We start from the raw sequence: 13241 nt of genomic DNA on the forward strand, positions 1-13241 counted from the left end.
CATTTATTAACTAACTCGTAGGGGGGAATGTGGGTGGAGCTCTTTTGGACACTTAACAATTGACTTCACTGCATACCAAAATGTCATCCAGGAAACATCATGGATTTACAGGGAAAATACAGCATATTGTACAGGAAAAGCCTGACCATAATCTGGGAACAATGCAGACTGAAACTACTTGATATGCCAAGCAAGTATCCTGTTTGGGATGCATGGGTGGACACAGGAACATGTGCACTGTGTGTACATAAATTAGATAAGAAAACGCCATCCATCGTCTTGCCTCCTTGACTGAGCATCAACTTCAATGAAAAAAAATGTAACGTCAAGTTCATCCCTGATTTAACAGGTATATAAATGTAAGTGGACAGACGTTAGCAAAACAGAAGAGTAAATTGCAGATGTTTATTAGAGGATATCTGGAGAGACTGGATGGTACAATCCATTAAGTGAAAAGGACAGTTAGCCCACTGTCCTTTCATTTATGGGACTCGAGCTCTAATCCAGTCACAACTGAATAGTTGCAAATTGGTTAGCTGTAAGGATCCGATGTGAAATGATTTTGGAATGATCTCAATTCAATTCCTTGGGCACGTCCCACCAATTAGCACTATGTTGTCAATCTCACTCAAAAAGGCCATAAGGATTATTGAGGTATGGAATGGAATTGTCACAGCAGCACTTGCTCTTCTGATTGAGAGACAGAATAGAGGGCACGTTAACTTGCATCTAACACACATTGCACTTGCTCTGACCCGCAGCCAGGAGGCTGCGAAGAAAGAAAAAGGCAATGTGGAAAGAGGAGAGAATATATTAATGCCACTTGAGCATTTTTACGGCCCATGTGATGGAAAAACTGTGTCACTCTTAGCCATGTTTATGTTTTGGTGCAAGTCAACGCCTCCTGTATGTGAGTCATGACTGAAAACCTTTCACTTAGGATTTGTTCTTTGTTAACAGCTCTTGCTTTTAGTGCTGCCCTTGTTTTTAATGTTGCCCTATCATTCTCTGGTATTAAGTGTGTTACACAATTTCATTCTTTTGTTCCTTTTCTTTTCTGGTGTGCAACGGCACCAAAAACAATGACATTTTGCTGATGTTTTGCTAAATCGTGCAATGAAACATGGGGACTGGCATATTTCATTAACCCACAAGTGCCTCTTCAGAAAAGGGGCCAGTGAGTTCAAAATTGTTAGTCTGCTGATTCCCATATAAATCTCAAAGTTGCACAGATCCTGCCTGTAATATCAGTTTAAAATTGCTATAAATTTCAATGGTTTGTCAGTGGGACACCAGAGCACTTCTCAGTTTCTTTTTTTTTGTCTTTCTGTTTGTGTGTCCCTGTTACTTGTTCTTTCTTTCTGTACTCTGGCATGCTCTGCTTCTCTTTCTTTATTCCACATCCTTTTTCCTTCTGTATTCCATGTCTCTCTCTCATTGTCTGCACCTTTCTCTGTAGGTCTGTTACTCTCTTCCCTTTCTGTCGACTTCCCTATACATTATGTATCCCTTTTCTGTATTTTTCCCCCCTCCTTGGTTCTCTCTTCCTTTATATATTTCAATATCCCTTTTTCTCTCTGTTCTGTGTCCTCACACTGACTCTTAGTATCGGTCTCTTCGAGGACTTCTCTTTTATTCCTTTTTGCATATCTCTTCCTATATTCTGTGCCCCTTTCGCTCTCTCTCTATTCTGTCTTGTCAGTCTCTATCACTGCTGTTCTTTGTAGCTCATTGTTGCTCTTTCCCTTTTCCTCTGGTTTTGCTGTAGATTACTAGTTTTCCTTCTTTTAGCAAAAACTTGCATTCTATAGTGCCATTCATTTAATAAAATATCTCAGTGGTTTACAAAGGCAACCAAGGTGTGATAGGAAAGAAAAAGATCAGGCGAAGTGACTGAAGACCTGGTCAAAGGGATAGGTTTTGATGTGGCATTTGGAGGGAGAGAGACAATTAGCAAGGTGAAGGGGTTTAGGGAGAGGGTTTCAGTGGAGTAAAGGTGGCTGAAGGCTCTACACTCAAAGGTGGAGCAATGGGAATGTGTTAGAGTCAGAAAAGAGTGTGTGTGATACCTTGTAGGGCTGGAGAAGGTTATAGAAGAAGGGAAGGGCAAGGCCATGGACAGATTTGTGGACAAGGATGAGGAATCTTGAATTCTAGGTGTTGGTGGATGGGGACCTAATGGAGGTTGCTGCAGATGGGGTGATATAGGTAGTAGGATTCAGTAATGGCTAGAACTGGAGTTTATGAAGGGTGGATTTCTGGAGGCTAGCAAGGATAGCACTGAACTAATAAAAGGTGTGGATAAGAGTTTTAGTGGTGGTGGGAGTGACAGAAGGGCAAAGGCAGCAATGTTGCAAAAGTAGAAATAGGTGGTCTTAGTGGTGGCTAAGATTTGGAGTTTGAAGCTCAGCATAGTGTCAAACAGGACATCAAGGTTGTGAATGGTCAGGTTCAGCTTGAGTGAACCAGGGAGGGAGGGTTGGAATCAGGGGCCAGGCTGTGGAAGTTTTGGTGGGAACTGAACAGGATGTCAGGTTGAAGAAGGTTTTTGCTCATCCATGACCTTATGTCAGATAAGCTGCCAGACAGCACAATGATAGCCTTAAAAATCAAGGATAGTGGCAGAGAAAGAGAGCTGAGTGTCATCAGTGTAAATGTGAAAGCTGACCCCATGTCAAAGGGTAACATGCAGAAAGAGGAAAAATGGGAACCATGGATGGGGCCTTTGTTTCATATTCAGATACTTTTTCCTGTGAAATACAAGAATTCCCATTAACGGCACAACTACTTTTTTCTACTGCATTATATTTGCTGGATAGTTTTTCCCATATAGCTAGCAACCCACTCAAAAGAAAACTGCATTTAACTGGACAGTGAGAACATTTAGTATTCAGTGCATGATGAGAATAAAGGATCACATGGAATCAGATACAGATTCTTCAACCATAGCACTGTACAAATGCAACAAAGGATGACATGATAAGATTTAGAGATTACAAATAAGAAAATAGCATTTCTGTAATGATTTTAATTAATGAGTCTTCTACTTATAACCACGGTTTATAATATATGCAGGATGTCATACCCAGTAACACATATTGGAAGTGAACCTACTCTGTTTATTAAGTGGGAGTTAACATTTATGCTAATTTTTTTTTAAACACACTGCCAGAAATGCACAACTTTCCTCCGTGTGCTTTCTGGAAGCTTGGATGCATTAGGGTGCACTAATGCTAATGCCAAATTGAGTGGTCAATCGGAAAGCACCTCCAAGAATGCTGTTAAATGAGCTAAACTGCCAATTAACTGGTATAAATAGTGCACTGTGGGCCAATTTCTGCTGTAGAGTATACGGATTCTGTGAGAAATGGAGGTGGAGTGCCTGAAGGTATAAATCAATTATCAAGTCCAGCAGATCATAGTAGACAGTGTGAGGGCACAGCAGAGTGCTGTCTACAGAATAGAGAGGCAAGCCCAAAAAAGCAGATATGGAAGGACATGGAAGGTCAATATGGTGTCTGGAAGAAGGTGTCACACATGGAGAAAAGGTGGGAATGAGTGTGAATAAATATAGCCTGCCAAAGTAGGCACTGATGACATAAGCAGTAGGTTACAGGTCTCAGACAAGTTTGCGTGACCTTAGTATATTAACCCAAATTGACCCAGCAAATGCAGCACAAAGAAATATTAAACATGGTTGAGAACTAGCACAGCAGGATCTAAAAAAAGGAGAAAGCATCAAGTAGCAGAGATGGATTGGAGACTGACTATAACTATTCACACTTACAGGTGATTGTTACTAACTATTCACACTTACAGGTGATTGTTACTATGTACCGTGTTAACTCCCAAACATTCTGCCGGTTAGATACTTTACATTCAGGCAAAATATGCATAAGGCCATAAAACTGTGCTGCCGCCACCTAAAGTATATAGCGCAAAATATTCAATGTATATTTTCCTTACAGAAAGGGCCACCTCCAACAGACAGCAGTGTGGAGGAACTCAGCAGGAAACCACTCATCCCCTTCTAAAATACTCAAGCACGTCATTGGATGGGAAGGTGCACACCATCTGGATGATGTGTAAGCTGCAAGACTGCACAGCAACAACATATGTGTAGTGATTTATCACATGCCTTTTCCTTCCAGTTACAGATATGCCACAATCCCACAAGCAACAATCTGCATCCCCCTTACCAGCAAGGCTCAACACTGCACCCAGTGTCTTCACTACATGATATAGACAGCAACCCACAGACACACAATCCAAAGCAAATGTGCACATTCACCTTTATTCCCAACTTTACATACCCTTAATAGGCCAAAAAAGACATTAACACGAGGCCTGTGTTCTCGTCTGGTTTGACCCTGGAAGTAATGTTGAGAACATGGGCTAAAATGTACTAATATTCCATTAATGCTAACACACCAACTTACCAACAGTTAATCCACTTAGAATGTGCATTAACCCCAAAGCAGAGTGGTTTCACCACTAGTGTGTTATTTTATAGTAGCACTCTATCTTCCTGTTAGTCAATCTTAACCTAGTGTTGTGAAGTTGAAACATTGCTCTTCTTTCTGTCATGTGATGGGGCCAATGGCACCCATAATAATGGTGCTAAAATAAATTGGTGGCAGGAATGGATGCTCTGATCCATATCTGTAGTATGGAAACTACAAAACTAAAAGCTCTATATTTAGAATAACACTTCTTGTGCCGGTTATCTACGTAGTGACCATTGAGCATGTGTGTCAATTTTCTTCTTCCTGATTGTTTACATTGCCGTGTTTTTCTTTTCCATTTGGCTCTATCTACGTTTGTTATGCAACAATCATCTTACACACAATCTTTCTCCTCAATTTCAATTTTCACTGCAATCACATTGTACCAAAATAATCTGTCCAATCTCATTTTCTCTGAGAAACAGGTGCTATGACACTCCCCATCCAAGCACAGACTACGAAAAGCTTTTAATAGTATTGATAATATCTACACATCCCAAACCTCACCTCCCCTGCCAGATGACACTGCCCCACCTCCTCCTCAGATTGCGTGCAATGCCATGGGGAATAAAATAGTAATCATTAAAAAATGATTGTAGACTTAAACAATTGCACACTTAAACAATTGCACAAAGAACCTGGAATGCAGATGAGTCAAAACTGCTTGATGTTATAATCTCAACGCTTGTGACATCATCTGAGCTCCTTGAATGTATTACAACTTTAAATCTTACAATTTTGACCCCACTAAACTTGGTAGCTGTTACTGGCATATAGTTCCATAGACTTCAGCAGCTCCATTATCTAACACTGAACAGGAAACCTGGCTCTTCCCCTTTCCTTCCTATAATCCCTAAATCAATTGTAACATGACTGTTGCTCCAGCCGAGATCAACAAAATCAACACAGATCAGGAATTGAAATAAAAACAGAAAATGCTGGAGATACTCAGCAGGTCAGGCAGCATCTGTGAAGAGAGAAACAGAGTTAACGTTTCAGGTCGATGACCTTTCGTTAGAACTGGAAAAAAAGCAGGAAATGGAACAGATTTTTAAGCAAGTATAAGAGCTGGGAAAGGGGGCAGGGGATGAAAGAACAAAAAAGGTCAGGAATTGAACCTGGAAGCTTCTGGCCTATATGGCTTACTACTCAGAGCCTTTAAAAATGGAGCCACTGGCACCCGTCATTTATATTCCCTAACGGTATACCTTGGCTGCAGAATCTTCTACTGTTCAGCTACATGTGGTGCCTCCAAGGTTTCCGTGATTGGCACTGTTCATCTTGTAATGTGATTGTTAGAGCATAAACCTACCTCCCTAACACCTGCCCCTGCTATCTGCACACCCACCCTTTGACTTCATCCTGGCTTGCACGGAGTTAACTGACCTCCGTATTGGCAGTGGGGGCAGGTTTTAAAACTGGCCTCAATACTTCTGGGAAAGGAGGAGGAAAATAAATGAACGAGGATCTTGCTCCTGATCACTGTCCAGTGACACCCGCTGTGGCTGTTAGCAAGGATTGGATGGGCTCGGCCATGATGCCTCCATGGTAGAATAGCCTGTTGCCACTCATGGTTTAGACTTGCACATAAACAATAGTCACTTGGACAAGGTTATGGAGGACTGTGGCCATGGAAATAGATCCAACAGATTTAGTATCATCAGAAGAGAAGAGAAGAAAATTGAAATGAATACATCAGGAAGTTCTTTCAAACTTCAATATAGTATCTAACTTCAGAAACCAGTTGAGCTTCACTCTTGTTATATGATTACCTCAGTGCCTTGTAGCACATTGCTGGCTAGCGTGTGTTCTGAATTTAATCCATATAAACAAATTACCCATTTAATGCTTTTCCTGCCCAGAAATGTTAGGAACGCCCATTGTCTCCAATGGGAATTTACAACTGGCTTTAGCCTCGAAATGGTGAGAAAGGCTCACATTTAGCTCAGCATTCCTGTAATATTCCACATACAAACTGTAAACAAGATAATAATATCCAGTTACCTTGTGCATCATGGCCGATACATGCACAAGCAGCCCGCACGACTTTGGAAGGAGGGCGAGGTAAATAACTGACTGATCAGCAGAGGGGCTTTTGGGGGCAGGCAAGGGGTGATATTTTTAATACTACATGTCTCCAGATCAGATATTGTGCTTTTGCACAGTAAACCACAAACACATTTCGAACAACGCACACATTCTGCAGTGAGTCATTTCACTGATATCCAACCAGAAGCAAGCCATCATCCCTCATCTGTGCCCAGCCTCAATGGTGCAAAAGATCTGAGACACATCTGATTTTCTGTTCAAAAGCACACACAATGATTTTCTTTTAATAGTTTTAAAAATTAGAATTTGCTCAAAGCACGTACTTTCTTATAGGGGAGTCTTTGTAATTAGACCCTCCACATAACCCACCGCCCCCAGACTAATTTCCACTGTGGCCCGTTTCAAAATGCAGTTGCACGAACAGGGCATGGAGCAGGCTGCAAACATACTTTGGAGAATTTGAATCTGGTCAATAGAGCCATAGATATCGAACACAGCAGCTACTCATAATTAGCCAAGCAGAATAAATTCTATTATTAACTGACTGGAGCTCAGTGGAAACATATGACTGCATTGTGTGTAGCTTAAGTAACTATTGAGAAATAGATAAGGATGGAAAAAAAGCACGCCTAACTTAAGGAGCCACATAATGCATTCTAATCAGCACCTCATGAGAGTATTAACAAAAGTATCACACATTACTACAAGTTTCTACAGCAAAATTAGGATCAAATTAAAGATATACAGTTTATTTACCCATGCTGGTGTCTCCCTCTCTCTTTTCAGTTCACAGTATTGTACCTGCACACTGAGCCAGAAATCTTTCATTTAAATAATCAGTCAGATCACAATTGCATATCATATAAACCTTAAACACTTGCCATAATTTCAAATGAAAAGAAAAGGCAGCATGCAAATTTATCTAGAGACCAAGCTCGAGCTGTGAGCATGACAGCTCCTGGCTGCAGAGGGAAGGTACTTTTTAAACTGAGCTTAGGCTGCCTCTGTTCAGTCGCAAGTCTTTTCTAGTCCTTCTCTCAGCCTCTCCCCTCTCCCCTCTCCCTCACCCCCCTCACAATAAAGAGACCGATACATAAACAGGAATGAAACCTGGTACCCAAGACCCCCCTGGTGGGAGGGGTTACTTACCAGCTGACTCTGGTATGCATCTGACTGTCCTGTCATCGTGGAGAAGTAGAAGAGCGAGAGAGAAAAAAGAAACACACAAACACTGACGAAGCAGAAGAATGTAGAAACAAGGTGGGAACAGCAAAGCAGCTGCTCCGAGTCCTGACAGCAGCACACTGAGAGCTGGAATCGGAATATCCAACTTCTGAAACGACACAATTGCAGGAAAGCAACTCCTCCCACTTTACCTCACCGACACAAAGAGAGAGCTAGCTGCAAGATTTGCTGGCGCATTGGAAGCCTGCTGAGAAGGGGCTATTTCCTTTACCATCTCCCGTGTAAATTGAGTGGGAAAGCCACAATAAACCACTTGTTAGTGACTGTGACCACTGCCTCACATAGTTAATATAATTGACCTCTGCCCACTAGACTGGGGATACTGAAACAGTCCCACCCCACCCCTTTTTCTCTCTTTTAATTCGCCCAAAAAACAAGTTCACACATAAAGTGACAAAAACCCAATAACCCTTTTAAATAGCCCTCCACCAATCAAATTAAAATTTGGTTGTCCCGATTAATTATGCACTCCAGTCCCCGCGGCGCCCACCGGTCACGAAAAAGCTCGAGCGTGCCGGCGGACACCGCGTGTCCACCCCTTTTTCATTCCCATGATTTTAAAAACAGCTGGTCTCTTAAGGCCAGCAACAACTCCTGACACAATTTAACTCTTGCAGTGCTGTGGATTTTTGTTCCTATTTACATATTGCAGAGGATGACTCCGGAAGGGGACGGAAAGGTAAAGAATGCTTCAATGGCTAAGATGGTAACTGTCTAGCATGAAATGGGCCAGAAGATCCCAGGCTCAATTCTTGATCAGTTCGGAGTTACCTACCCTTCAGGAGTATTGGTAGGACCACTACAATTTGCCTAAGCATCCTGGATGAAGGAAGGAAAATCAGCCAGGTTTCCTCCTCCTGATCGCTTTCAAGTGACATCTGCTGCAAAGTATGTGTGTGTGGACAGTAGGTGAGCACAGAATCAAGTTCAACTGTGATGCTCTCCATGATAGAAGAGTCTGTTGATACTCGAAGTATGAGCTTAGACAGTGAGTGAGTTTATCAGAGGTGCCCACACAACTGTACCCCAGAAGAGGTAGTGTCTTCAGGGGAGAAAATTGGAGGTGAATTCAAAAATAAACATGTAGTAAAGCGCAAGTTCCAGATAACAAGACAAAAAAAGTTAGAAGAACATCACTGAAATTGACAACTGTATCACAGCTGTGAGAGACAAGTTGCTTAAGAAGAATCGAGCTGCCCAAAACACTTTAATTACTGTGCAGTGTAGCCATTGTGCTATGTAGGAAAATGTAGCTACTAATTTGCATGCAGCAAGGTCTTATAAACAGCACTGAGATAAGTAAGCAGTTAATCTGGTTTTTTTTTGTGATGTTGGTTGAGAGATAAATGCTGGCTAGGACACCAAGAGAACTCCCGGCTGTTCTTCAAATACTGCCATGGGATTGTTTACACTAGCCCGAGCAGACAGCACCTCAGTTTAATGTCTCATTCAAAAGACACTACATTTGACAATGCAGCACTGCCTCAGTGTCAGTCTATAATAGATGGTCAGATCCTGACTTAACACCACAACCTTCTGATTCAAAGGCTGAGCCAAATTGACACTTAGTATATCTGCCACCGTTTTATATTGTGAATTGAACCAAGATGGTAGCAGTTGTCTGTATGAGCCACATAGCTTTTGTTTTTTTTCCCTTCTGATTTATTCTTCTTACTAATACTGTTGTGAAGGGGTGACTTAGGTTGTGATACTGTTACATAAGGATTGGCTCCAGTGCCCCACCCAGATGGCTTTTCTTAGTGCATGAACCTGGGCACTAATTTTGAGCTACATTCTTTTAATTTAATAGTTATTATTGTTGTAAATGAAATCTGATATTTCGGTTCAAATCGTGTGACACAACCTCATTAGCCTGCTGTCTTTCAATATCCAGCACGACATTGCTGGAAATAATTTTTATTCAGACTTCTCCTAATGGAATTTAAGAAAGTAGCCACAGGGTAGCATGTGAGCAGAGTACAGTACACACAGGATTGTGAATGGGGTAGGCTAATTTACACAAAGGATAGTACACTGGTCAGAGCATGTTTTATATAGAATAGTGCTTAAACTGTAGCTGCCACACACAGGATAGCACAAAGATTGGCAGGTTTCATGCAGGGTAGTGTACAGGCCAGAGTTATTATGCACAGCATAGTGAATAGAGTAGAATGCATTACACACAGGATAACATACAGGTAGACTATGTTATACACAGGGTAGAATACCAGCTAGCCTATGTTACACATAGGACAATTGTCATCTGAATCCCACAATGTATTATTGTTATGTACGAGACACCCATTGTTCCACACACATGAAGCTCTCAGTTATAACATTCTGTAATACGTCATCTTTATTATAAGTCTTAGTTTAAAACTCTGTTTACCCAACACTCATTATAAGGCGCTCAGATTTAATACACTTTCAGTTACACATCACACCCTCATTACTGAGCTTTCAGTTATAAAAGAAGAAAGACTTGCACCTTGCACTTACACAGCACCTTTCATGACTTCAGGATGTCCCAAAGTGCTTTACAGTCAATGAAGTACTTTTGAAGTGCAGTCACTGTTGTAATGTAGGAAACACAACAGCCAATTTGCGCACAGCAAGCTCCCACAAACTGCAATGTGATAATGAGCAGATAATCTGTTTTAGTGATGTTGATTATGGGATACATATTGGCCAGGACACTGGGGATAACTCACCTGCTCTTCTTCAAGATAGTGTCACGGGATCTTTTACGTCCACCTGAGGGGGCAGATGGGGCCTCAGTTTAACATCTCATCCAAAAGACGGCACCTCCGACAGTGCAGCACTCCCTCAGCACTGCACTGGAGTGTCAGCCTAGATTTTTATGCTCAAATCACTGGAGTGGGACTTGAACCCACAACCTTCTGACTCTGACTTTAAATTGCTTCACTTTATCCAGATGCTAAAGATTTTGGAACACATTTCCGGAAAACACCAGCAGCTTAAACATCCCAGTTGGATGTTGTGCGCCAGTTGGTTCAAGAGCATAATTCAGGCACTTCTGGGACTGGGTTTTGGGGCCAGGCTGCCTCCATTGCTAGTTATGCGTCATCACAATTTCATCGCAGGGATCTTTTTCTTGGCTTAGTTGCAAATTGCCATTATTGCAAATTCATTGGCCTGGCCTAGGTGCATGGTGGGTTTTGGATACTAAAATGCAACATCATGGTGTGATGATTCTGTTCCCTCCTCCACCTGTGATGAGTTCCTGATGTCAGCTCAATCACCAAATGGAAGTGAGGCGTTTCCCATGTGGGAGGAATGAAGAATTAGAGCCAGCCTATCTGCTATCATGTGCCCCTAGCATTCAGTTTGTACAATCCAGAGGTTTCCAGACAGATTGCCTGTTAGCAGACAGGGTGTGGTATGCGATGGAAGAGGGGAACCTAAGGCAATGCACCAAAATTGTCTTTATTCCAAATGTATAGCACCCTAATGAATGGAAATGTGTTAATTTGTTGAATGAGACTATCTGTTTATGGTATTTTCTTAAAGAGCGAGAGTCGCCCCACTCTATGCACATTTTGAGATCAAGAGGACAAGAGACCTGTTCCCATGCTTCTGCTGATGTTTCTGAAATACCAGAGACCTGCTTCTGGAATGATGAGACTGTTCCCATGACTTTCAGTCCATTCCTGCAAGGAAGCACCTGATCTCCACTTGGCACCTCCCAATTTTAATAAGTTAGAATCTCAGCAATGTGGATTACCATCATTTGCCTTGTTAATAGCTGGCAAGGGCAAGATAGGAATGAATTGAAAACCTTATCATCATAAGGCATCATAAGTGGACTGATATTCTTTAGAAAATCAACAGACATGTGTGTCCAGTCTGTATTTTGTCAATTTCCAAACAACCTACTCAAAAACTGAACAGGTGACAAACTCAGATATATTGGAGGTAATAAGTCCCATCTTACTACTACTACTACTCTGTGGTGCAGTGTAGCACACTGAAACTTTTTATTTATTCCTGTGTAATGTTTCAAATTTATCAGCTCTAGATTCTTCAGCATCTTATCTCATCTCGTAAAATGTTCTTGCAAAAAATTTGTCAAGAAATGTAAAGGGCTCATTTTACATACCTGGACCCGCAAATGAGAAGGCAATCCCACGTGACCAGCCTCCCAAGCACCATTCGTTTGGGCTCAGATTGAGAACTTTGAAGACAGGCCTGAAGAAGGAGGGAGGGGAAATTAGCTTTCGAAAAGAACGGGTGAGTTCAAAGGATCCTTTTCTCAAGGGTATCCCAGATAGCAGACCTCCCTGACACAGCCAGTGCCTATCGTTCAGTGCAGGTTTGTGGAAGTTATAAAACGAGAATTTTTGTTTGGGATAGGCTTTGACTTGATGAACTGGATTCAAATTACAGCTCACATCAACAGCGACAAGTGAGGCAGTCTCATAATTAAAGATAGTGCCAGAAGAGGTTAGGAGATTTACACGGACTCTCTGCTATATATTTCTGATTTTAACAAAAATCAATTCTACTTAGAAGTGGTTTGTTTGTTTAGAATTTTTTTAAAACATGTGGTCTTGTTTCTATTTCAGTCCAAGATCTCTCAGCGGTTGGTTGATTCTGAATTAATGAAACTGACCTGAAATTGACAAGTCATTCATTAAGAGGTAGTGTAGCATGGCTTTAATGAATGCTGATTAGTTGGATTTGTAGTTCACTGTGTTTGCCAGTCAGTTAAGGGCTCTGTTTACACAAAGCACGACATTGCTTCACCTTGGCTCCACTAGGCTGTGTTTGCACTGCTGCAACGAGCCAAGCTCTCCCGACTGCAGCAAGGGTGGTGGCATTTTGACATACTCAGTAGCCTGAACTGAGATTTCCCCTGCCGTGCTCTTCCACAACCCTGTGCCTGGATTTGCATGGTGCTCAATTGACGAGAAACTCCTGATTGACACTCATGGAGTCTTGAAGTGAATCTATAATCTATGACAGCGGCGCATTCAATTTGTAGCAGCAGATGGTGGTTGGATACAGGATAAAACTGGTCGAAGTCCAACCTCCATTTGGTCAGAACAATCTCCCAAATTCTAAATAAACAGTTTAGTAGCTATGCGACTTAAGTGGGGGAGAGGAGGGCAGGTCTTCCTCAGATGCCCATTCTGTGCAGACATTAACTGGCAAGAGGATTCATGACCTGAATCTGTAACATATTTCCTCTCCTCACATTGTCGCATTCTGGCTTCTTCTGCAACAGCTGAGAGTTGAAAACTAAATTGAAATATCAAAATAAATTGTGCCTGTGCACCCCCACACAATATCTATCATGTGTATATTCTGTGACCTCAGGTGGGCAGGGAGATAGGATCTATAATTAGCCTCAATGTCCCTGGGCTAGGAAGGGGAAAATCAGCCGTGGTTTCCACTCCTAATCGCTGTCTAGTAATATAA

General features: G+C 41.8%; 1 protein-coding gene across 2 annotated transcripts in view; it reads right to left on the minus strand.

The window, feature by feature from the left end:
* LOC147125123 (putative E3 ubiquitin-protein ligase MID2) overlaps positions 1-13241 on the minus strand; it is a 156243-nt gene that overhangs the window by 10638 nt on the left and 132364 nt on the right. The window contains exon 1 of one of the 2 annotated variants that reach the window (XM_085997701.1): positions 7704-8320. The exons of the other annotated variant lie outside the window; for it this stretch is intronic. The gene's annotated coding sequence lies outside the window, so the exon portion shown is untranslated. Of the gene's footprint in view, positions 1-7703; positions 8321-13241 lie in introns of those variants that run through there. 2 annotated transcript variants of the gene reach the window in all.

Source organism: Somniosus microcephalus, chromosome 1 (assembly GCF_052327205.1).
Source record: "Somniosus microcephalus isolate GS21.2 chromosome 1, FLI_Smic_1.0, whole genome shotgun sequence".
In the NCBI taxonomy this organism is placed as follows: domain Eukaryota; kingdom Metazoa; phylum Chordata; class Chondrichthyes; order Squaliformes; family Somniosidae; genus Somniosus; species Somniosus microcephalus.